The sequence below is a fragment of the Panthera leo genome, chromosome B1 (genome assembly GCF_018350215.1).
Source record: "Panthera leo isolate Ple1 chromosome B1, P.leo_Ple1_pat1.1, whole genome shotgun sequence".
Lineage (NCBI taxonomy): Eukaryota > Metazoa > Chordata > Mammalia > Carnivora > Felidae > Panthera > Panthera leo.
In genome coordinates, this window is record NC_056682.1 from 139,875,904 (window position 1) to 139,903,608 (window position 27,705).

The 27,705-nt window shown below is 37.0% G+C and overlaps 1 long non-coding RNA gene across 2 annotated transcripts in view; it reads right to left on the minus strand.

Annotated features, from left to right (window-relative positions):
* Window positions 1–27,705, minus strand: part of LOC122218112 — a 70,257-nt gene that overhangs the window by 19,772 nt on the left and 22,780 nt on the right. For both annotated transcript variants that reach the window (XR_006201873.1, XR_006201872.1), the window contains exon 3: window positions 22,130–22,235. This is a non-coding gene — a long non-coding RNA (uncharacterized LOC122218112). The remainder of the gene's footprint in view (window positions 1–22,129; window positions 22,236–27,705) is intronic.

Sequence of the window (27,705 nt, forward strand, 5' to 3'; positions counted from 1 at the left end):
CAAAAACTGACCAAGGAGGTCAGAAGCCAACGCAGCCATTTTACAAGTGATTAAAAGCAAAGGTAAGAGCAAAGTCAGGCAGAGAGGAAACCGCCTTGGATTCACATATTTAGCTGATTTAATGAATACTGGTGATGCCTACCTACTGCCAGTCTGTGTACAGGGCGATGGGATATTGCAGTGAGAAAGACAAACTGGTCTCGGCAATCTTACTGGCAACTGGGGACAGACATTGAACAAGACAATTCCAGGTCATGAGTTCTGTAAAGGGTTTGTAGTGTTTCCTTCCTTCCCTCTTTGCTTTAGTCCTCCTCACTTAGCAACATAAATATAACAGAACAGCGGGGTGCCTGGCACATACTAGGCTCTCAATGAATATTTGTTAATGAGCTAGAAATTGATTATTCAGACTTCCAGTTCCTCCATGACTGAGTATTCCCAGTTCCTCCCATGTCCTCCCTATTGCAATCCAAAATTCCTGCACATAACACAACAAAAACATAGGAAGCCCGTGAAAGGTGGAAAGAAGAAAGCAGAGGCCATAGAACTCGAGGAATAACACGCAGGTCCCTGGGTTTTCTTACTGCATTACCCTGGAAAGGCTTCCCCAACAATCTCCAGCTGGGAATCCCCAATAGGACATAGAAAACCCCAAAGAAAGCCTCTTTCAACCAGCTAAAGGATATGGGAAAGGGGGCCTACCAACGGAAAGCTTTTCTGGCAATACTTGGTCAAATCCGACCAAATAACAACAGAAACAGGCCACGCTCACCCAACCCTGGTGTTTACACGGGAGCCAAGTGGGAAGTTGCTGTTCCAAGCCCCCGTGCCTCCATCATTCAACCCCTTCCCACTCCATGGAAGCAGCCAGTGAGCTCTGATTCTCCTGCTGGATTCCATCCATCTTCCATCCAGTGGAAATAAGAGGCAGTGACTTGAGGAGCCACCCTCAACTAGCAGCCACAAGGCTTAACTACAGGTTGCAAGGCTGAACTAGTGACCACCATGCCTCACCTCCACCCCCTGAGAGCAACAGCAAGTTCAGTTGAACCTCCACACCCAGAAATTCCATTTTTGGAATTGCTGCAACATTCATATTGTTTGGCTACTTTTATCATGTTTATAAATTGACAGATGTGCCATTTCCTCTCTTTTTTTTTTTAATTGTAGCCCAAGAGTTAAGCTTTCCTCTACAAAAGAGTATAATTAATGTGTGTGTGTGTGAACGTTCTTTTGAACTAGTATAACTTGTTCATTTCCATTCAACACTAAAAGGCCTCAAGGCCACTGCTATAACGAGATTCACATTTTGGAGCCAACAATAGTATAGCAATGCATTTCGTGCTGTCGTTCCATAATTTGCCTAATCAAATAAAATGAGATCAAGCATTACATTGGAAGGATCCAACCTCCCCATTCATAGAAAGCTATATTTAGCTAATCACATAAGAAATTACTCTTTTGCCAGGGTTTTGTTTAAATTTTTAAGCTAGTTACAAAACAGAATTTAATTTCTATTCCTCTTCTAAACTCTAGTGAGACTATTTCTCCTACTAAGAAAAGCCAAAATAATGAAAACAATGTATGGAGCTTGATTAATTAGTTAAATCAATAGATATTTACTGATTACTGGCAACATGCTAAGGCACTTTGTTGGTCACTGATTCACAGCAGTGAAAAAGATAGAAACATGATTCTTGAATGTTACGAGGCTTCTTATCTCTAATTTTAATAGTTTTTTTTATTGCTGATATAACAAATTACCATAACTCTGATGTCTTAAAACAACACAAATTTACCATCTTCCAGTTCTGTAGATCAGAAGTCCGACAGCATTTTTTATGGAGCCAAAAGGGAGAATCTCTTTCTTTAAGGTTATAGGATTAAGGTGTCTGGGTTTCTGTTTGGGACAACCCCATCCACTGGCTCGTGGCTTCCTTCCTCCTCCTTCAACGCCAACCACGGCAAGTCAGACTTCCTCACTTTGCATGTCTCAGACCTAGTCTTTTGCCTTTCTCTTCCACTTTTAAGGAATGATTAGATTGGGTAGAAAACCCAGGATAATCTCATTTCAGGGACCTTCATCTTAATCACATCTGAAAAGTTCCTTTTTTTTTTTTTTTTTAAATTTTTTTTTAACGTTTATTTATTTTTGAGACAGAGAGAGACAGAGTATGAACAGGGGAGGGGCAGAGAGAGAGGGAGACACAGAATCTGAAACAGGCTCCAGGCTCTGAGCTGTCGGTACAGAGCCCGACACGGGGCTCGAACCCACGGACCATGAGATCGTGACCTGAGCCGAAGTCGGACGCTTAACCGACCAAGCCACCCAGGCGCCCCTGAAAAGTTCCTTTTGACATGTAAAGTAACATAATCACTTGATCTGGACATCTTTGGGTGAGGGGAGTATTATTCTGTCTATCACACTAACATAGAGAGTGAATTTAAGAATTTGGCCTGTGAAAATATTTCCTTGAAATAAATTTATTTCAAGTAACAATTTAAATTCATATCATATGCTTTGAGAATGAAACTGAATTAAAAATTACTCAGATCTGCATAATGGCATTTGAAAATTTATGTTTGTTTTAATTTCAGATCAATCCAATTTATTGAAACTGAGGTGGAAAAATTCTGGTTTTCCTCATGCCAACCAACACCTCTTTACTAGTAATTTTGAAAGGCTCAACAGTATTGTTCTTTGTCTATAGCCATTGGCCACACATCCACCATAGCAAGTCCCTAATTCTGAATTATTGCTTTCAATTTTCCTGTTACAAAGCTAAAGAACACTGCGAGAGGATATTGAGTCAATCACCAATTGGCACCATTAAAAAAAAGAATGTGTGTGTGTGTGTGTGTGTGTGTGTGAGTATGTGTGTGTAGTTTTCTAGTGTCATATATTGTTCTACTGTTATTGAGAATAAATAACTCTTCTGGAAGGCAACTAGTATGTGCATTCTCTAGAATCAAATAAATTTGCTTTATGTTTTCTAAAAAAAGAAAAAAAATTAAAGACAAAATTATAACCATATGATTAAATATTGTAACAAATCAATAATAATAAAGGATTGGAACCCAACTAAATAACAATAATAGGGCAGCAATAAATTAAATTCTGGTACATATGATATATTGAAGAATACTCGATCACATGGGAAATGTGTAGTATATATATGCGTATATGCGTATATATATATATATATATACACATATATATACTTATTTAAAAATACTAGGTTATAATATGTAGCTATACTATGATTTCATTATAAAAACTATTAAAATCACATAATAAATGCACATGAAGATTTAGATACATAAATTTAAATATAGCAGTTGATGTACAGAAAAGAGTGATGCTACTGAATTTTATTTTTAAGAAATTATAATTTTACTCAAAAGCAGATATATTTCCATTTTAAAATGCCATTTGGATTGGAATCTCTGATGCAGCTATTTATAAATATCCATAATAAAAGGAAAGAATGAAATTAAAAGTTAATAGTGTGAGATACAAAGACTACAATAGAGATGAAGAGGAAATTAAGTGAGTTAAGGTAAAAACTAGAAAGAAACTAAAATTTGAATAGCTAGATCAACAAAAAACAATATTATCAGAATAGATTCTGCAGAATCTTTATTTAGTCACATTGAAAACACAGAGAATCTTTTTAAATTAAGAAAAAAGAGACAAAAGATAAAACCATGATGATGAACTTGAAAGACTTTACACTCTAAATCACTTACCTCGCTTAATCTGCTAACTTATGTCGCAAGAAAATTTTCCACAATCTAATGACCAAATAGGCTTTTATTCAGCGATTCATGAATCAGGCAGCATCCAATCAACAGGTAGAAAGGAACTCCAAAGAGGTGCATGAAGAGAAAGACTTTTATAGAGCAGCATGAGCAGAAACAAAGAAATTACACTGGTTGTTTGCTGAATGGTTAAAACACACTTCTTTTACCTAGAGCAAAGGGCAGTCGCAGAACCTGGTCAGGTAGCCTGTGTTGAGATTTTACATACGGGAGAATAAGAATGTGTAAATTATTTATTGAATTTGGTGTTTAGAATCACTTATGTTGAAAAAAAATTTTTAAGTCATTTCAAAAGTAGACATTTATAGAGCTAAAAGTAAATTATTTATTTCCAAATAACTGAGGAAGACAAAAATAAAGCTAAACAAAACAAAGTTGTTTATATGAAGATCATAAAAAGGAGCAATAAAATAACCATAAAATAAAGACAAACTATGGAAACTAAAGTTCCAGAATGACAGAAGACCCAGTATATAATTTACAATCACAAATTAAAATGACTTAAATTCTTTCTTAAAATTCAGTGGTTTCCATTTTATCATAGAAAGATTAAAATAGAACGGAAAGTAAAAGTAAGTCTAATTCAATGACACAAAAATATAATAAATAAAATAAGTATAGCAAAGCATAAATCAAAATAAAATTTAACATATCAAATACAAATAATATAAAAGATGAGCAGTGGGGCACATGTGTGGCTCAGTCGGTTGGGTGACCGACTTTGGCTCAGATCATGATCTCACAGCTGGTGAGTTCGAGCCCCACGTCAGGCTCTGTGCTGACAGCTGGGAGCCTGCAGCCTGGAGCCTGCTTCGGATTCTGTGTCTCCTTCTTTCCGTCCCTCCCCTGCTCACACACTGTCTCTGTCTTTCTCAAAAATAACCTTAAAAAAACTTAAAAAAAAAAAGATGAGCAATTAATGAAAGATAAAATACAGAAATCAAAAATTCAAAATATCTGAAGACCAAACATATATGTTACAATGACTGTTTGACTTCTTAAAAAATTCAGTGGCTCATATTGAGTGAAAGAAGACACAAAATAATCATTCCTTTTATATTATGTCCAAGGATAGGCAAAACTAAACTACAGTGAGAGAAATCAGCAATTGGCTAGATAGGCAGTGTGCAGAGTATTGGGTTTACTGGAAAAGAGAATGAAGGAATGTGTTGGGTATGAATACAATGCTGTATAACTGGTCACTCTTGAAGGGTGGTCCAGACCAGCAATGTAAGTACTACCTGGGAACTTGATGAACATGCATATTCTTGGGTCCCACACCAGACCTACTGAAATAGAAACAGGAATTCAGAAGGAGGGACCCAGGAATCTGTATTTAATAAACCCTCTCACAGATTTTAAATGTATGCAAACCTTTGAGAATCAGTACTTTGTTTTGGGTGATAGTTACATAGATGTAAGAAACTATCAACAGAACTAAGTGTTTAGAAAACTTTTTACGTAAATTATAATTTTTTTTTAAAAAGTCAAATATAAAGATTCACTGTTCAAAAAAAAAAGGCTTACATTTTGGAATAAATATAAAAATACCATAAAAATAAAACCCACTAAACAATGTAAATGTCAGAAGAACATAAACTAATTATCAGCAAATAAAGTTTAACAAGGAAAACACACGTGAAAATAGAGGAGTAGGTTGTGGGGGGCGGGGGAGGGGGCACCTGAAATTAAAGAAATGTGATGTCCCATGACTGGCTTAGATATACAAACTGGAAGAAAAATTAAATGGCTTATTTCAAAAACATCTTTTGATTCCTATGTGATATGAGATTAATATATAAAAAGGAAAATGTAAGTCAGTTTTATTTAATTAATTGGACAGAATTTTGTATAATTTTTAATGCTCTTTAAAACATTTAGAGCATGAGATATCAAAGATATTTTAGGACACAGATTTCTTCAACATCCTGCTCAGAGATTTGGCTTAAAAACAAAGTTTATTTCTATGGAATAGGGAAATTCTCTATATTCAGAAAATTTAACCAGTCAATTACTGGGCAAGTACTAACAGCTGTGTTCCATTATAGACAAAATATGAATTCTAAGGTAATCAATCTATCATACTTAATATGTATTTGTATAAACCCCTGATGCCTTTTACAAGATAAATGTAGTTGCTCAGAGTAGTGTATTGAAGCATTTAAGGAGCAGTATGTCAGTGTTTTAAAGTAGGAGTTAGTGTTGTATCATTCTAGGAGAAAATTTTAAAGTCCTTTGATGTCTTTGTGGGCAATTTTTAAAAAAGTTCAAATGCTTGATAAATTTCTATACATTTACCCCATGATACCATTGTGAACTTTTTAAATGGTTAAATTTAATACACAGGAAAAAATATATATTTCTGAATGGAGAAACAACGCAATTTGGTGATTTTCACAAAACTCATTTATTCTAAACATAGGACATCATAAGGACAGTGAGAATCCAGCATTGTTTGGGGATGGTTCTCTAAATTAAACAGGAGAAACAGGAAAATGTTTAATGAAGGATCTCCTGTTATAAAGGCAAGTTGTAGAACAGAGTTTTTTATATTAACTTTGGACAGTGACACAGGAAATATCCACCAGGATGTACAACTGTCATCTCACACTCAACAACTACCACAGCAACGGCACGAATAATCTCTCATCTTGGCCTCTGCATAGCTTGGCATTTCCTATGTCTGTCAACTCATCAACTAATCATGACATCTAGAAATCATAACCAATTTCCTCCTTTCTTTATTCTCCTATTTCTTACTAGCTATCATTAGTTTTCCCTTTCTCGTCTTAAATATTCCTGTTCTAGTTAATCTAATCTTAGGTTGCACTGTCCAATAGAACTCTGTGAGATAATGGAAATCTTCTGTAAATCTACACTGTACAGTAGAGTAGCCACTAGCCATATGTGAGCATTTGAAATATAGCTAGAAAGACTGAGAAACTAAATTTTCAATTTGACTTGCTTCATCCATACATGCATTTGGTCATTTAAAAATATCTTTTGGGGGGGTGCCTGGGTGGCTCAGTCAGTTAAGCATCCAAATCTCTATTTTGGCTCAGGTCATGATCTCATGGTCATGAGATCAAGCCCTCCTTTGTGGAGCTCTGCACTGGGCATGGAGCCTGTTTAAGATTCCCTCTCTCCCTCTCCCCCTGCCCCACCCCTGCCTCAAAAAAATCTTTCAGAGGACATCTACTATGTACGCAAGCATAGTTAAGCTTCTAATTCCAAAAGGGTCCAGTGGCAGAGAAAAGAAAGTGATAGATATTTGTGCATAGGGGGTTATAGGAGAGTGGACAAATACCGACTAGGTGCTCAGAAAAAACTTCTTGGGGAAGGTGGTGCTTTAAATGAGACTCAGTAGGTAAAGAGTACAGATGAAGGAGGAGCAGAGAGACATATATAGTATTAATGAAGCAAAAGAGAACATGGTCCACTTGGCGGGAAATTATAAAAGTTTAGCATGGCTGAAATCTGTAATTTGAAGTGAGGAAAATGTCATGAGATGAGCTTAGAAAAGTTACTCAAAGACTCCAATGTCATGTCTAACCATTCCCTGCCCCCTATTTTAAAGTGCTTAGAAGATAATTGTTTGGTAATGGACTAATCAGGACTATTTTGTTAGTTAGAATTTATTTTTAAGCAAAAGAGAGATATAATCAGATGTGGAGTTTGACAAGTTATGCAGGAGAATGGATCAGAGTGTGCAAAGTTTGTGGGGCTGTCAGTGGGAGATTGTTGCCATGGTCTTAGCCTGTAATGACAGAAGAGAAAGAAAGTAAAATGTATTGGAAAAAAATTATTATGGGGCTAGAATCAGCAAGATTTGTGACTGATTACCTGTATGGGGTGAAGGAGTTGGGGAATCAAGACATCCCACAGGTTTCTGACTCTGGCCCCTTTGACTTACAAGAGTCATTAGTGTGGAAAGGTTTGACTTGGACCAAAAATTATTTCTAAGATAACTCACTCAAGTGGCTCTTGACAGAAGACCTCAGTTCATAGACATATGAACCTCTTGACAGAGTTCCATGAGTAGTGTCCCTATGACTTAGAAGGTTTCACCCCAGAGCAAGTGTGAGAGGAGAGATGAGAGAGAGAGAGAGAGAGAGACAGAGAGAGAGAGAGGACACAATGCCTTCTAATGACCTAGTTTTGGAAGCTGTGTACCATAGTTTCTGCCTTATCCTATTCGTTAGAATGGAGTCATTAAGTCCAGCTCATAGTCAATGGGAGGGAATTAGGCTCCACCTTTTGAAGGGGAGAGTGTCAAAAAATTTGTGGACATATTTTAAAATTACTGCACTAATATAGGGGACAAACAAGCTTATTTATTCCAGCAGGAGGCTTCACTCTAATTATTGTGGGGGAACAATGAACTTAGTTCTGGTTCCACCCACTTGCCTTTGTGAAATATATAAATGGCAATTTTCAATAGACTGTCAGGGAATACCTGTAGCAGGAATATATGGATGGAAGTAGAGCCCAAAAGTGATTGTAAAAACTGATAGTCAAATTGTGTGAGAGAACCAAGAAAGAGTGATGTGTTAATGAATCATAATATTTGGAAAAGGAAGAAGTGGATATAATACAAAATGACTTTAGGTTATAAGTTACTCCTGGAGAGGAAGAAACAGGGAAAGGATGGGGATTTTTAGGCATCCCTTATGTTTTATATATTTATTAATATAGTTAAAAATATGGCAAAATGTCTGTATTCGTTTAATCCAAATGATAAGTAATGAGTGTCTGTTATATTTATTATGTGAATTTTTATATTTGAGACATTTGTGTACTTGAAATACTTACAATGTTAATAAAATTCCAAAAATGGATTAACTTTTGAAAGTCCTGAAGAAAGTTAAGTAGGGCAAGGACTGAAAAATATCCATTGGATTTGGTAATCAAGTGGTCACTAGGGACCTTGATAAAAATAATTTCAGTGAACTAGTGGTTGTAAAAGCCAGATTTCAGTGGGATAAGAAGTTAATGGGGAGGTTGGCTGGAAAGGTCAGATATTGGACTTCGTAGATCAAAAGAGATTATATTTTTGTTACTGCTTCCTTCTAAAACAAGGTGACTTCAATTTATTTATTGACCTAGGTGTGGGGAAGCCAGTAGAGAAGGAAGTCATGCGATACCAGACCCGAGTCCCCAAAGAGCAGAATAAGATCCAGAATGCACATAGAAGCCTTGTCATGAATGGGACGTGGGCCTTTCTTTGTCTTTTTATGTGGTGGGGAAAAAAAGGTGAGAAGGTGAAAATAGAGCTTCTAGAAATAGCAGGAAATTGAGGGAGTCACTGAGATAAGAAGGATAAGAATGGGTAGGGCTTATAAGCATCATAAAAGTCTGGATATCTGTTTTAGGAATCAAAAACCTATCACAAAACACTGCCTGGAACTACCTGCCTGAGCTATACAGGCTGGTTTCTAAGAAGCAGATGGTGAAATGGAGTTTTGGGTGCAAATGTTTATTGGGGACCAATGCTTATGAAAAAGTGGAAATCATCTAATGCTTTTTTTGTGGACCACAGGGTGAATAGCCATGGAGCATTCATATTGTTAAAATAAATGTATCAATATGGAGAAATCCCAAGAATAGAACATTGAGTGAAAAAAGTAACTTACCTAAAGGTATCTGTCATATGGTAAAATTTGTATAAATTTTTAAAGCAAACAAACCAATAGTATATGTTATGTTATGGATAAATATAGACAGAATAAAAGTACAAAAACCCTTAGGGGAATGATATACATCAGTGTAGGTACCTCTGGTCGGCACGAAATGGAAAGGAGTGGGAGGTTCTGTGAGGTAATTATGTCAAGCCTCATTCTTGACACATAATAAACACAATAAATAAGTAAATAAATAAATAATACAATAATACAATAAATAAATACAATAGATGTTAACTAATATAATAATAAAACATTAACATATGTTTATTCTCACTGGTATATATACAAGTATCTATTATAGTATTTTATTTTATTGTTATTATGTTTAAAAGCATTTGTACTTGATGATTTTAAGGAACCAAACACCATCAGGGACCCTTTCCTAATTATACAAGGCCAATAATAGTACTAATTTCCAACATGATATGTGACTTTCATCTCAACTTTCTGAGGGCCAAACCTCTATGAATTAATTGGTGATGAAATGAAATAGTCAAGTCAGTGGCATACTGTTTGACTGAATACACACACGCTCATATGCATGAACATCCTCTTCGTGTAACATAAGCACCGATAACCTCATTAAAGGCTAAGGCCAAGTGCATCTGTCTTTCCTCTTTATCTGATGAATTCTTCAAGGGTAGGACAGTGTCCCTTTACGCTCTGCCAGCCGTCCCTGGCATATTGTGAGCACTCAATAAATAATAATTACTTCAATCCCTTAATAAACAATCATGCATTTCCTCAATAAATAATACTTAATGATAATGAAATGACTGAAAAGAATGGCAAAACTTGAAAAAAGTTCTAAATGAGATATACCTGTTTGAACCTAATTAAATATAATTTTATGAAAAGTGTACTTAGAACTTAACCCTGTAGATTTCATATTGGTATCCTTTGCCTTAGATTTTAGGACACTATTGTTCTTTTAGTTCATATTATCACTAATGTCTCGGCTATATTCACATTTATATAAACCTGTTATGCATGTGTGTGTGCGTATATGTATATGTGCATATCCCTCTATAAGTGTGTGTGCATATATGTATACGTATATATATTTGTGTATGCACAAATATGTTTTTTCCATCTCAGTCTATATATCACTGATTCTCAGCAAGACTGTGAGGCATTACAGTTCTCTTTGTGGGTGTGTATGTGGGAAGAATATTCTCCATTTTGCAACACCATTGATACTATGTGGCCTCACTGTGCCCCCAACCTTTTATGCCCTGTGTCCTCAACTATCACAGGTGTTAGCTAATATTATCACTATCATCTTACTATTTAGCTAATCTCATAAACTAATTTGTAATGAGGTATTACTATGTCAATGAATTGTTTTCTTACTTTAATAAGGACTGTTGGTACTTTCCTCTGAAAAAGTGATTGACAGTATGAATTCGAGACATACATACCGTCCAGACATGCTGTGTTGGAAATGCAGTTCCACAAGGATCCTTTGGTAGTACTCAGATTATGACATATGTAATATTCTTGCTACACAATTCAGATGAAAGATAAATTCACCCTGACATTTGTTCTCAGATATCTAGCTTTTTCATCAAACAAATAAAACTATAGAAAATATTGATTTTATTTTACTTTACTTTTAGGTTGTACAGCATAGTCTTACTAAAATTTAAACTGACGCTGGTTGGCTCAGTTGGTTAAGTGTCTGATTCTTGGTTTAGGCTCAGGTCATGATCTCATGGTTCATGAGTTCAAGCCCGCATCAGGCTCTGAGCTGACAGCACAGAGCCTGCCTTGGATTCTCTCTCTCCCTCTCTCTCTGCCCCTCTTCTGCTCTCTCTGTCTCTCAAACTAAACTAAAAAGTTAAAAAAAAATTAAACTAACTTTCAGAAATGCATTTAGTAAATAGAGTAGCAAAATCATGTGACATGCTGTAAACCAATCTAAGTTGATATGACCACAGTTATTTACCAACTTTCCATTTTGATTTTCACTTGGACATCTTCTTGGAGACTCATCCATTTCCTCCTTTCCCTTCTATAACTACAACTGAAATTAAATACTGTTCATCTCATTCAGGATCCAGGATGTGCCTCTCAAAAAAATGAATGACTGCCCTTTCTGAGTTGGTTCCATAGAGTAACTTTAAAGAGTGAACACCACACTTAAAGAACTATGTAATTCAGACAATGCTTTTATTGATGACAACAATTTTGCTTAAGTATGAATGCTTTTTTAAAAGAGGATAATATGAGAAATAGATGTAATAAAAGGAATGAGCCCTTTAGATGACAATGGGGTGATAATAAGCTTGTGATGCTGTGCTTATGACTTATTTTGTTATTTTAGTCTAATGGCCTGAAAGGTCCTTTAAAAATCATCTAGGTGGATATATATTACATGAAGATAATAGTGTAGATGGTTGTTTCCATTTGACTTTAAAATAAACTTCAAAGTCAGGAACTTTTTGTATTATGTTGAATTGTTCAATTATGTACTTTTGAAAGGCATGGTTTTCATATGCAAAATATCTTCCCAACATGTGCATGCTTTAAAAGAATTCTTTTACTCGAAATGTAAAAACACAAAAATAAATACCTCAATTCAACCAGTGAACTTGGTTGATGAATCCTCTAATGGAATAGCGTGTCAACTCTGCCCCTTTTAAACTCACCTTTGTCTCTAATGCCTGAGCTATCACTGAAGATTAAAGATGGGATTCAAAGAGAGCTATTCTTCATATTTTACCTGCTCATTAAATGCCAAGATAGTTTTTTACTCAATTATACATCTGCCAATGAAAATGGTGAGCAAAGACAACACCAAGGCCATGTTTTCCTTTCCATCATTGTCCCCTAGTGAATTACAAGGTTGTGAGCTCTCTTAAAACAATTTATATTGACCCAGGCTTCATAAATCTGGTACAGGAGACTGAGTTGCTGAGCTATATGTTGTGGTCATGTCTTTCTGCCAACAACATTAATCACTTGCTCAAGAAGAAGTAGCTGTTCAAGAGTGTTCTGTCTCAGGCTCTTGTCAGAAAGGATGTCTCAGCAGAAGGCTTTAATGTTGCCCTTTCCCCTCTGGCTTTCTACACTCCTCTCTATAGGTAGGTTTTCAGGCTCTAACCTACCATGTACTCTTTATTAGGTAACGTCAAAATGAACAAAAATGTACAAAGAATCATATGCTCGTGAGAAGAATATTATATTTGTTAGCCACAATTTCTAAAGATGGAGATAAAATTAAAAAAACACTAGATACATTTGCATATGAAAAAAGTAATCTTCCATGTTTAGAATCACTTGAAGTTGGAGATGTATTTGAGATGAAATGATTTTTATTTGTGCCCTTGCGATGAACTGCTTCTAACTCATTTTTTAAAACAAATAATTTTCTCCTTAAGGAACTACTAAACTTAACCAGAAACCAGCCAGCACATCTGTCTCTGAAATGTTCCAGGGGAAGACATTAACAGGACTCTGGTAGGTTATGCATCTGGCCACCAACACTTTATTTGGAAAAAGAAAGAGGGCTATGACTAATATACAGGAAATTATGTTATTTGACACCTTATTATATTAGAGAAAAAAACAAAACAAAATATTAAGCTAGTATGAATGAAATGAAATAAATGAGATTGTTTTAGGTATTATATACAATAATTACTCCATTTCTTCCCATTGCCTTAGTGAATCAACAGAAGCATTACTATAATATTTTTACTGAAAGTAAATAAATAATATGCCCTTTTAAAATCTCAATTTTCGGGGCGCCTGGGTGGCTCAGCTGGTTAAGTGTCTGACTTCGGCTCAAGTCATAATCTTGTGGTTTGTGAGTTCAAGCCCAGCGTCAGGCTCTGTGCTGACAGCTCAGAGCCTGGACCCTGTTTCAGGTTCTGTGACTGCCCCTCTCTCTGTCCCTCCCATGCTCATGCTCTCTCAATAATAAATAAATGTTAAAAAATACTTTAAATACAAAAATAATAAAATCTGAATTTTCATGTGTCTTCCTATAACTACTATTAAGTAACTCTTATAGGAGACTTTTGTTCTATGCGCAGAGCAGTTTGTAATCAACCAGTTGATTATTTTAAAACGGAAGATATACTTCGTTGAACACTATTCTCCCTGACACTACTGATGAGTGCCTAGAGCATTTCTTTCTTTCTTTTCGTTATTCTCCTGCTTTTTTAAAACTTCCATGAAGCATAGAGTATGTAGGGGATGCTTAGTTTTAGTTCTCAAAACAAATACGTTAACATTTGATTACAGAGAGACAAATAGAAGAGTGCTCAGAATTACTTTTTTTCTAGCCAGTGTAGAGCATGTGCTACGCTTTTAGAAAATGTGGTTCTCCCCTCTTGCACTGTTGGTGGGAATGCAAACTGGTGCAGCCACTCTGGAAAGCAGTGTGGAGGTTCCTCAGAAAATTAAAAATAGACCTACCCTATGACCCAGCAGTAGCACTGCTAGGAATTTACCCAAGGGATACAGAAGTACTGATGCATAGGGGCACTTGTACCCCAATGTTTATAGCAGCACTCTCAACAATAGCCAAATTATGGAAAGAGCCTAAATGTCCATCAACTGATGAATGGATAAAGAAATTGTGGTTTATATACACAATGGAGTACTATGGTGCAAATGAGAAAGAATGAAATATGGCCTTTTGTAGCAACGTGGATGGAACTGGAGAGTGTGATGCTAAGTGAAATAAGCCATACAGAGAAAGACAGATACCATATGGTTTCACTCTTATGTGGATCCTGAGAAACTTAACAGAAACCCATGGGGGAGGGGAAGGAAAAAAAAAAAGAGGTTAGAGTGGGAGAGAGCCAAAGCATAAGAGACTGTTAAAAACTGAGAACAAACTGAGGGTTGAGGGGGGGTGGGAGGGAGGGGAGGGTGGGTGATGGGTATTGAGGAGGGCACCTTTTAGGATGAGCACTGGGTGTTGTATGGAAACCAATTTGACAATAAATTTCATATATTGAAAAAAAAAAGAAAATGTGGTTCTCATCCTTCGTTCCTTCGTTTGTGATAATTTTAGAAAACCACTTAAATAAGAGTTTAATTGTATACAATTTATCAGGCTGATCTCTTTCATATTGCTGGCAGTTTTAATTACTGTTGATAATATTGATTCGCCAGTTATAGTGAGTCTGGAAATAGAAAGGTCAATTGAATCGACTTGTTAAAAAGTATAAAATGGTAATAATTATCCCCAGCCCCATATGCGAAGTTGCCAGGTAGTGGCAACTTGTACAGCCATCGATCGGTTCCCTCAGCATTATCTGTATGATAAAGACCATTTTTAATGCTACAGTCTCATGATGGATATAGAACCAGATTGCTGAAGATTTTTCCCTACTTATTAAGTCATCTTATACCATCTGTACCTGGACTACATTTTGCTTACAATAAAATTAAAATGAGTCTATGGGTAATGAAGACATTTAAAGGAATGCTGGATAATACAATTCAAAGCATGAAAAACAATACCAACGCTAATATTTTGTACACATACGATGCAGTAAGATAGTGAAGCCACCGTATGAATAATATTTATTTTTTAATGATGTAAAATAATGCTTACAAATCATAAAAACACACAAAAAATTTAAAGAAGGAAAAGCACCTCATAATCATAGAGGGATTAATGTGATTTTAGAACTTTTACTTCCACTTTTTTTTCACTCCATATGCTACTTTGTATTGGATGCAAATTTCCAAATTAAGATATCTGTGGAATCCTAATCTGCATTGAAGCAAAAACACTGTGCGTGATCAAGAAACTCTTCTTGCACACATGGAAATCATGTAAGTCACAGAAAAGAATATCTTTATATTTTCTAAATTTTTTAAATGTTTATTTTTGAGAGAGAGAGAGAGAGAGAGAGAGAGAGAAAGGGAGCTGGGGAAGAGGCAGAGAGAGGGAGACACAGAATCCAAAGCAGGATCCATGCTCTGAGCTACTGGGCACGGGGCCCGACGCAGGGCTCGAACTCACAAGCTGCAAGATCATGACCTGAGTCAAAGTCAGATGCTTAACCGACTGAGCCACTCAGGCACCCCAGAAAAGAACATCTTAAAAGGGGTATTTCAAAGAGTAGGTGTTTGACAATATCTTTCCTCCTCAAACTGTAATTACTTTACAAAACTAAGATCAAGCTTGATATTTCAACATTGAAGTATCAGTAGGTTTCTAGGAATATCCCAAGAAAAATAAACAGTTAAATGGAAGGATTGAGATTATGATAGGCGTTTTGAGATTTTCATGCAGAAGATTATTTTAGATTTTTTTTTAAATATATATATAGGGGAGGTAAATGACAAGAAATGAAAACAACTACTTCAAGAAATGGCATGGTAATTACCACAACACAAGAAAATTGAGTTGATCCATCTTTAAAAAGCTAATCTACTTAGAAAATACTTGAGCCATATTCTTTCTGGAAGCTCTTATAGCGTTGTCAATGTGCCATAGAATTTTAAGTCATTATCTCCAGTGAGGTCTCTCTTACTCCAGACTCGTTTTGCCCACTGTCCCATACCAATCATTTGGATAGTTCAGACTCAACTTGTACTCAACATGTCCAAAACAGAACCTCCCACATTTTGCCTAAGCCAGAAATCAAAAGGGGAAATGCTCTTCCCTTCAAATTCAATCAATGGTCAAGTCCTGTTATTATACTACTTAAATATCTGTAGCCCGTGTTTCACCTCTCTCTATCCCATGATGACTCCCTACATTTAGACCACCATTGCCTTTCATCCAAAGATGCTAAAATAGCCTCCTGGCTGGCTTCCTGGTCTCCTTTCTCTCCAATCCACATTGCAGTAAGGGAGAGAGATAGCAGGAGCTATGGAGAAAGGGAGGGGGGACTGAGTGAAACTCTGATTTAGACTCATCCTTGACAAAAATCTTTAAATATTTTCTTTAATTTTCTTTTTTTTTCTTTTTTTTTCCTTTTTTTAGAGAAAGTGTGTGAGTAGAGGAGAGGGGCAGAGAGAGAGAAAAAGTGAGAATCTTAAGCAGGCTCCATGCTCAGTGTGGAGCCTGATGTGGGGCTTGATCCCATGACTCTGGGATCACGACCTGAGAAGATATCAAGAATCAGATTCTCAACTGACTGAGGCACCCAGGTTCCCCCAAATATTTTCTGAGTATGAACAACTGGAAATGGATTGCAGTGGCTCTTATGACCTGGTTCTTGCTTTCCTCTCCAGCATGTCTCTCTAACTAAACCTCTTGCCTTGAACCCACTGAAATATACTTCAATGCAACACATCCCTCCCTTCTTGAATCTGCAAACATTTTTGTCTTTGTTGAGTATTATGTTCTATCCTTTGCCTGGTTAGCCCCTACTCAACTTTCCAATATCATCCGTCAGAACACTTTCTAAATGTAAACTCCACTGGCCCCAAAGGCTTGGCTGGACACTCCTTCCCCCTATGCTTCCAGAGCACCTGTATTTTCTTCAGCAGAGGACCTATCATTCTGCATTGAGATTCCTAATTACTTGCAAGGTATAAGGCTAGGAATTGAATCTTTTTAACCATTATATCCTCAGGTTTATATTTTCCAGATTTCTCTCAGTTCTCATATGTATGCATTTAGGCTCCATTCAGCTGGACCATCCAGAGCCTGGTGAATTCGCCCCTCTTCTTCTTCTTCTTCTCTCCATTATTTTCCCTTGAAATCACTCATGTTTCCCCAAATCTTACTTGTTCTTCCAAGTTCTGTTCATTTGGCACCCTTTCCAGGAACCCCTCACCGGTAAAAAGTGCACAACTCCTTAGAACCTTTATAACAATTATATAACACTTACTTGGACTTGCATGTTAGAGGCCTTTTTGGTAGTCTTCTCTTTCTTATAGCACATAGACAGAAACTATATATTATGCGTCTGTGTACTCTTAATTCCTACCACTTAACACTAGTACCAGGAAATAAGTGTTTAGTGTATAAATAAATGCCTGCTGATCTTTGGACTAGTTTAGAAACTCACATGTCACATATACTAATCTCTGTCTTGGTGTCTCTCTTCCTGAAATGCCTTCTCTTCCCCCCCCCCGCCATGAAGTCCATCTGTCCTTTTCCCGATTTACCTCCTTAAGGAGACATTTCAAAATCATATTTTCCAGGGAAGCCTTTTTGAATCCACCTGCCACACCCTGACTTCTCCCCCACTCTCCTTGTCTTGTATCCTTCCTTAGTATTTTATTTTATATGATATTATTTTATTTTTTAGAATATTACTTTGTAGATGCTAACATATCATGTTGGTTGTTTTCAGGTTATTTCAAGGATATTTATTTTGTCTCCTAAAATAACTTGTAAGTTCTGGACAGAAGCTTTCCAATACGACTCTCTGCCATGATGGACAAAGTCTATATCTGTGCTATGCAGCAGAATACTCTCTAGACATATTTAGCTACTGAGCACTTGAAAAGTGTCTCGTGTAACTGAGGAACTAAAATTTCAATTTTATTTAATTTTCATTAATTTAAATGTAAATAGCTACATGTGGCTAGAGGCTACAATATTGGGGAATGCAGTTTTCAATGCCAAAGAGAGTATATTTCAAATTATTTCTCTTCCCTAAGGTGTCTGGTACTTAACAGGAAGCAATGCCTCATGTTTATAAAGTATTTTACAATAAATATATAAACTCAATTAAATACAGAACCCTACTCAAGTTTCAGAATTACTCTTTCATGCAGGTAGGATAAATATTATTAAACCCATTTAATTTTTTTAAATTTTTTTTTAACGTTTATTTACTTTTGAGACAGAGGGAGACAGAGCATGAACGGGGGAGGGTCAGAGAGAGAGGGAGACACAGAATCTGAAATAGGCTCCAGGCTCTGAGCTGTCAGCACAGAGCCCAACGCGGGGCTCGAACTCACGAGTGGTGAGATCATAACCTGAGCCGAAGTCGGACGCTTAACCAACTGAGCCACCCAGGCACCCTTATTAAACCCATTTTAAAATAACCAGGAGGGTAAATGACTTATGCAAAGTCATATGGAAATCACTGGCAGATTAGAATCTGCCCCTTTAAAAAAATATATCCTAATCCTTTTCTTTTCAATGTTATGTTGCCACTCAATAAAGTCTACCAATAAACTGAATTATCAAAGCAAGAATTTAATTTGATCACAGAATCTTCATTAACTGGTCATTTATTTCTTCACTCAAAAAATATTTATTGAATCCCGGCAGTGAGTCAGGCATGCTACAAGCTGGCAGTAAACTGGTGAATATGTGGTTCCTTGCTCAGAAGGGACTGATTGTGTGTGGGTTGGGGAGTGGTGATGAGTGACAGTGAGTAAGCAAGTCGGTAAGTAAATAAATAAATGAATACAGATGAAAAAAAGTGCCGTGAAAAATATAAGCTGGGTGGTTAGGTAGAGAGTAACTGGGGAAGTCTTTTTCAGATAAGGTTATTCAAGGAGAGTTCTTAGAGTATATAAGATATGAATTGAGATCTAAAGGATGGAAAGAGTTGGAAACTAATTCTGGGGAGGAGGAACAGCAAGTCCTGAAGCTGAGAGGGATTAGCTGAACTTGAACTAAAAGGAGGTTAATGTGTCTAGTGCCTGGTGAATAGGGTAGGGGCTGTCTTAGTCTGTTCAGGCTGCCATAACAAAATATACAAACTGTGTATTACACAGCATACAGAAAAATTAATTGAAGATAGACCATGGACCTTAACATAAAAGCTAAAGCTGCAAAGCTTATAGGAGTAAATATATGAGAATATCTTCATGACCTTGAGGTAGGCAGAGAGGTCTTAGAGAGGACAAACATATATAATATAATGCATCAATTGTCAACCAATTATAAATATACAATAGAATACGATGTGCTTTATAATTAAATACTACATAGTTTTAATACAATTATACAATACAATATAATAATTGACAATTGGACTTCATCAAAATTGATAAAAACTTTCATTTGTGAGGGCGCCTGGGTGGCTAGGTCAGTTAAGCGTTCAACTCTTGGTTTCAGCTCAGGTCACCTTCTCATGGTTCATGGGTTTAAGCCCTGCATCGGACTCTGCGCTGACAGTGCAGAGCCTGCTTGGGATTCTCTGTCTCCCTCTCTCTGCCCCTCACTCTCTCTCTCTCTCTCAAAAATAAATAAACAAACATTTAAAAATGTGAAAAGACATTGTTTGTTTGTGAAAAGACACTGTTACAAATGAAAAGACAAGTGATACACTTGAAGAAAACATTTACAATGCATTAATCCACCATGTATACAAAAGGTCTTAACTGTATAAACCACAAACTTAAAAGTATAAACCACAAAAGTATAAACTTAAAAGTATAAACCACAAAAAGGTGGGCAAAGGACACTTAATGAAAAAAGATACATGAACGGTCAATAAGTATATGAGAAGATGTTCATCATTAGTCGTTGAAGAAATGCAACTTTCCTGCACTCACTAGAATTGCTAAAGCAAAAGAGATAGGCAATACCAAATGTTGGTGGTGATATGGAACAAATCAACTCTCAGACATCTAGTAGAATTGTAAAGTGGTTTAGCCAGTTTAGTAGATCCTGATAAACTTACCTACCTACCTTATAGGCTAGCAATTCTACTCCTTTGTGTTTACCCAAGATATATGAAAACATATATTTGACAGAAACTTGTACATTCATGCCTGTGGTATATGTATTTATAACAGCCAATAACTGTAAACAATCAAGTGTCTATCAAGATAAAAATAGAACCCAATTTGCGTTATATTCATTTGATGAAAAAATAGTAACAAAAGTACTTATACATTCAACATCATGGATGAATCACAAAAATATACTGAGCAGAAGAAAACAGCATGAAAGAGTATATACAGCATGATTATATTTATAAGAAGTTCAAGTTCAAGCAGAATTAATTTAAAGTGATAAAAACTTTAAAGTAAAGTTTCGGGGCTCCTAGGCGGCTTAGTCGGTTAAGCGTCGGACTTCAGCCTAGGTCTTGATCTCGAGGTCTGTGAGTTCGAGCCCCTCATGGGGCTCTGCGCTGACAACTCAGAGCCTGGATCCTGCTTTGGATTCTGTTTCTCCCTCTCATTCTCTGCCCCTCCCTTGCTGGCATTCTGTCTCTCTGTCTCTCTTTCAAAAAATAAACATTAATTTAAAAAATAATAATAAAATAAAGTTCCAGGAAGGGGTGAGGATGATTGTCTAGAAACGAAACCTTCAGGGAGTAAAGGAATTGTACATCTTGAGTGGGTGATATTACATAAGTGTGTCATTTGTCAACATTCAACCAACTCCACACATAAGCTCTGTACATTGTACTATGTGTAAAATATATAAAAGAAAAACGTCATTTACTAGTAAAATGTGATGAGTAATAAGAGTAAAATGCAAAGCATCTGACTGAAATGGAAAGGATCAGGAGTGAAATTTATAATTTAACCCATCTCATTCGGGAACCCATGTTGGGCCCAGACACAGAGGACTGGACTGACTTGACAATAGTATTTCACTCTACCAGGCACATCGGCCAAGCTCAGTGGCTGGATACTTCCTTTCTTCCTACCTTTTTTTTTTTTTTTTTAAGTTTTATTTATTTTTGGGACAGAGAGAGACAGAGCATGAATGGGGGAGGGTCAGAGAGAGAAGGACACACAGAATCTGAAACAGGCTCCAGGCTCCGAGCTGTCAGCACAGAGCCCGACGCGGGGCTTGAACTCACGGACCTCGAGATCATGACCTGAGCTGAAGTCGGCCGCTCAACCGACTGAGCCACCCAGGTGCCCCTCTTCCTACCTTTTAAGTACAGATACTCCAATCACTACCAGGAGATTCTGATCTCAAGAAGAAGGTAAGTTAGAACTTGTGATGCGATATAAATGCTCCCATTAGTGATATCCATTGACTTCGTCAGGTCCTGAGTTTGAACTCTGCTAGGAGGGTGGAGAATTTTCCATTTTGGAACTCATTTATGTTGTTATTCTGCTGCAGCCTGAGAGCTCTAACCTCCAGGGCACAGGGCAAGCCTCATCTGTTTAGCCTCAGTATTAAGGGAAGGGTGGTTCAGCTGTAGTCAGTTTGGCAAGGGTGGAGATGTAAATATTTTATGTTTTCACTAGCTAATTTTAAGTACATGCATAAGGCCAGTGGTTGAATACTAGCTTTAAATTCAAAATCAAAATAAGGCAAATTACAACTAATAAGTCCAAGACATCAGATTAAAAGAATTTCAGCTTTTTTTTAGAAAGATGCTAGAAAATAAAAATGAACATACCTGGGTAAATATTTGAATAAGTAGATCTTCATGACCCCGGTGATACTCCTTTTAAAGGCCCTGTACAACTAACTACCTGTTTCCCTGATATGCTTCCCCTTTACTTACCATCTCTTCAGATACACCTGCTGTATTTCTGCAGCTAAACTCTCAATTTTTTGAGCCCAAACACTACCATGTCACCACTATGATATCATTGAGTCTATCCTGTGACGTATGTACTATTATAATTTCTTATTTACAGATGTAAAAACAGAGAAGCTAAGTAGCTTGCCCAAAGTTGCACAGCCTCTAAGAGAATCAGGATTTTAACTCAGATCATCTAATAGACATGCTTGATCACCAAGCAAAACCAGCTCTCCTTACCTTGCCCCTTTCCTTCGCTTCCTCAAGCACTGATGTGCTTTTGCATATAATATTTAATATAATTCTTGTAATGACTTTGAAAGATGAGATGTCAAATCTTTACTGACTAAAAAAAAAAAAAAAAAAAAACAGAACACTGAATTTCAAAGATTAACTTTCCCAAGTTTGCATGGCTAGAAAGTGTTAATGGCACCCGAATTTGAATCCTTATCTACCTACCTGCAGCGCTGTGAGTTTTTCTACCTAAAAGACACACTTTTAACGTACAATTTCTCCCAGGCCCTTTTGTGTTTTAGAAACCATTTCCATATACGGCTTACTTAATTAGGTTTTACTGAAGCTAATTTTAAATTAGTTTACATTCTTTGGGCAAGTAAACTTGAAGGGAACCCAGAAGTGAGTTGGGGGTCATCAGAGAACTGGGCAGTTGTGGATATGATTGAAACAGTGTGGCATTCACACATATTCCATATGTATTTTTCAAAACCTTGAGATCTCTAGTCAATATAAAATGTTAAATTTCTCTAAGTCTTGTTTCCCTTATCTTTAAAATAAAGGCATTGAACCTGCTGCTTTTTAAGATCCCTTCCTACGGGGGCGCCTGGGTGGCGCAGTCGGTTAAGCGTCCGACTTCAGCCAGGTCACGATCTTGCGGTCTGTGAGTTCGAGCCCCGCGTCAGGCTCTGGGCTGATGGCTCGGAGCCTGGAGCCTGTTTCCGATTCTGTGTCTCCCTCTCTCTCTGCCCCTCCCCCGTTCATGCTCTGTCTCTCTCTGTCCCAAAAATAAATAAAAAACGTTGAAAAAAAAATTAAAAAAAAAAAAAAAGATCCTTTCCTACGAATCATTTTCTTTTCTATTCTGTAATATGCTCTGCCTATGTACTTTTGTGTTTTTTAAAAAATACAGAAGTATACAGGGCTTAGTATACTAAACACCTTGGAGGCTTAGTCGGTTAACATCTGACACTTGATTTTGGCTCAGGTCATGATCTCAGGGTTCGTGAGATCGAGCCTGGCATCAGGCTCCATGCTGTTAGCACTGGTAGCCTGCTTGGGATTCTCTCTCTTCCTCTTTGCTCCTCCCCTACTCGTGTGCTCTTGCTCGATCTCTCGCTCAAAATAAATAAATAAACTTAACAAAATGCAGAAGTGTAAACAGGATGGATTCATTATTTCGTTTGTTCATCTGATTTTCCATTCCACAAATATTTATTGAGAACCTACTAAGTGCCAGGCAGTCTGTTGACTCTGGTGCAACAAGTGTAAATAAAGCACAGTGTCTGCCCTCTGGAAGATCCCTTTGCAGAGTTGGATAAAGCTACACAGTACAGAGGGATGGTGCAATTCTCATGGGTGACATTCTTCTCAGAGATGACAGGTGACAACTGCTCTTCCTTTCATCACGAAATGTACAAAAGGTCCATTTACTTCATAAGCTAACACGCACACCTCCCTCTAACAGTGCTGTTATCTTTTGTGTAACTTCTTCAGAACCAGGAAGGTTTTTTTTTTCTTTTTGTTCCTCCCCCCCCCTCCTTTTTTTCCACATAAATGAATAATACAGGAGACAACCAATAGCCAGTTTATACTCCCTGCTGTCCTTCCAAAGCTTCATAGCCCAAAATAAAGGTGCTGCGGAGGTGGAGAACCCAATTTCCATTCTAAGTTTCACACAGTGGGTTTCAGTCAATTAAAATTTCTGTTCCTAAGATACAGTTGCTTATGGAGGCAAGTAGCACCCACATTTTCTGGAAACAGTGATCCTGGTCTAGAGGAATGGTCTTCCCCCAGTATCTGCTGAGACCCCAGTCAAAGGATTCTATTCAGTTGCTGATGCAGGATTTCATCTCCTTTCTCAGGCATCAACTTCCTCTTATTACCTGGGTTTTGACTCCTCTAAGCAACACAACAAACATCTTAGGGGGGAAACAACATGTTTGTCATTCTTTTTATCCTCACTAATGCATTGGAAGTAGGCCATCTGGCTGCCTTTTGGGTAAATCCATTTTATAACAAGATTTTTTGTGTGTGATTCAGTAATTAAACCCCTTTGGATAGAGTTCAAGATGGACCTGCCTTATGCTGAATTTTGCTTTAGAGCAAACTGTTAGTCACAGGTGCCAGTGAATTCGTAAATCAGGATGAAAAATCTTTTATAGATTTTGGAAAATTAGTCATCTCTCTGAGTTTCTTCTGGCCTTAGGTACATTCTTCTTCAGAGGTGAGCAAGGTGAGAATATCCTTAGGATTGCCCCTGGTCTAACATGGCTAAGATTGTGATCTGCCATCAATTCTAAATCTAACCTCCTAGGGCTGAAGTGTTGAAATTAAGATAAGAGACTATTAATATTGTTAGTCATTGCTATAGACAGCATAATAGATTTATTCACTCACTCATTCATTCATTCATTCATTCAGTAAACATTTGCTAGCTGAAGGTACAGAAATAACTAGAAAAGCTTGTGAACTCAACTTCATTATGACGTGATTTATTCTATTAGAGACCCAATGTTCTTTGTGTGTGTGTGTGTGTGTGTGTGTGTGTGTGTGTGTGTGATTTATTATGTGGGGGCTTCAGTTGTCAAAATCTGATATGACATAACATCTCCTTTGGAATATTTTCTAAGAATAATTTATTTCTTTGGACAAATGGCCCCATCTCTTAAACCCAAAAAATATAAATCAGTACAAAAATATGGTTAAAAGTCAAGTGATCAGTCATGTTTTGTTGGATATCTTGTAGGAAATATTTCCTCTTGTTGGCTAGTTGTGCTCCCAATTTCTTTTGCCATGAGTCATGGAAAGTTAATATTCTATTTGAGAATTTTCTTCTGGCCACTGATTCTTATGAAAATCCCTTTGAAAAAAATCATCACTTTGATTAGACCCTATTTGCCTTTCTTCTTGCTTTCTCCTTGGCATACACTTTCTGACTGATGAGATGACCTATTCCTTAACATGCTTATGTCTTTCCTTAACTATGATCTAGTTATAATGTCATTTGTTTCAGCAGCCCTGAGAGCTTGTTTGACAAGGAGAGCAACCCTCTATGACAGTTAATTGGGTAACAACTCACTTTTATATCAAGCTAAGTTGTCTGCATCTTTTAAATAGATAATGAGCTTAGAATCTCTCCTCAGGCATAAGAGTGTAAAGAGGAGTAAACTCTTTGAGTTGGGGCATTTTCCCTCCTTGGGCATAGATGTGCTTTACTTTTGGACCCCCACGAATGGTCACTGTGGTCTAGTGTCATTGAGTAGAGACAGAATGTTCCTAAATTCCTGGAAATTCACCAGATGGTACCAGACTTCAGCAAACAAATGGTGACTTTGGCTTCCTTGTGGCTTCTGTCTTGACTGACATAAATCAGCCTCCACAAGTGGACAGCTGATGTTTGTAGTCAGAGAGAAATGTGCTCTATGGCTTAGGTCTAGATTCTGCAAAGACTAAAGAGGTAACAATGGGTTTGGGTGCATTAGAACAATTGTTGGAATTACATCTGCGGTCACACTTGGGAAAAGTTTTCATCTTGCTCTCACTGAGATTCTTAAAAGCTGCTTATACAATTGTAATTCACTTTGAAACTTTCTGAAAACAAACTTCATCATGAGATTTCTAAGGAATTTTTAGTTCTGGTTGGGTCCCATACTAAGAGAAAACTAAGTAGAAGCCAAGACGTGCTGCAATCCAGACATGTTTATGAGGAGGCAAATTACCACAGGTGTAAAAACCTCTCAAGAGCTCACCAAGTTTAGATAAAATTTAAAATAGTTCATTGCAATATTGTGAAATGTATTTTTGTCACACATTCTTGTGAGTACTAAAGCATGATTATTTCAAAGGGTTGTCAAACCGATCTTGTATTCGCAGAATTTTTTGTGTACTAATGATTTATTTTTTGCTTGTGGGTTTGGTTCTTCTTGGCCACAGTGGATTGTTCTCTGTATAGTGTATGGGTTGGAAGGGCTTAAAAGACATATTGATGAGGTTTACAACTTGCTAGCTGGAACCCTTCCTTGTTAGTGAGGGGTAAATTCCAAAGATTCCCCTGCTGAGAGCAGACTTGAGGACATGTGCCTCCTTAGGTAAGAATAAGATGCTCTCTCAGACTGAGGCACCCAGTTCTAATGATCTGGGCTTGCATCGGTGGCTCTGAGACTTCATCAGAAGTCTACGTGAAAAGGGGTGAAAGGCACAGTGAATATTTAGAGTTGCAAACTTAATGCACATCAAGAGCATTGCCTGTGCTGCTCAAATTGATGACCAAAGCAATGTAGTGTATTACTGTATAAATGAATGACCTGGTTTTTCAAGAGTTAAACTTGGAAGAACCCCCAGGAGAGAGGCAGGTGGGGTTCCAGGTAAGGGACCACACAAGACTTGATTTTCTCTGGCAGAACTGGCAGAAATTATGCCATTGATGGAAGAGCCACTATTACATGAAGAGGCCAGAAGCCTTTGAAGGTTAATAGAGTTTTAAGTTTTATATTTCTTCTTGGATACATTAAGCCATGCGTTTAAATTTTGTTTGAATTAAACTATGTACAGAGGTTTCAAGTAAAGCAAGTGGTCCATCTATCATACATTCTCCATCCTTGAGTTCCACTTCTCAATGTGAACTTTTTTTGCTTTTGCTTCTGGTATTCCTCTCCATTTGTCTAAATAGCAAAATATTTCTTTATTTAAAAATGTTAGACCTTATTATTTGATTTTTTACTACAGACAATATTTACCCCCATCCCTCCCACAGCCCTCTCTCAGGTGTACATGGGACTCTCCCCTATCATTCTAAAACAGTTGTTTTGCCACTTTTGACTAAGTCGGTATTCAGTATTTACAATATTTTTGGTTATATAGATGTCAACTGCTAAGCCACTTGATATAATAAAGCGACTTTCCTGTATTTTTTACAATTTTTGCATTTTGCATTTTGAGGTCTTTTTAAAAGCTAATAATTCTTTTTTAGTTCATTTACTTATGCATTCTTCAGTCATAAAAATCTCTGAAAGAACTGACCAAACACATCAAATAAGAGGTCAATTTAATGATTTTTTTTTCTTTGAGTTCTTTAATATTTCCCCAAGAGCTTTCAATTTTCTTTTTCTAGTCTTCCTTGTCAATTGCCAGATCTTCCAGGATTTTTTCACAGCCGTCTTGTCCTTGTTTTGTCTTGGATCTCACATTGCTTTCATGTTTTCTGCCCTATTGATTCACTCCCTAATTTTGTTGGAGTGCATTCTCCAGTAGCTTTCTGAGAACAGGTGTGTAAGAGATGGATGTTTTGAAGCATTGCATGTCTGAAGATATCTCTATTCTATTTTATCAGCCATTGGTACTTTGGCTATAGGATTCCGGGTTGTGTGTCATTTTTTCACTATCTCTTATTTTAGCTTCCAGCACTGCAGCTAAGCAGTTTCATACTATTTTGATTACTGATCCTTGGTAAATGACTTTCTTTTTTGTCTCTCTGGAAGCTTTTGCAATCTTTTCTTTCTTCCTTCCTTCCTTCCTTCCTTCCTTCCTTCCTTCCTTCCTTCCCTCTTTCCTCTTTTTCCCCTCTCCCCCATCTTTCTTTT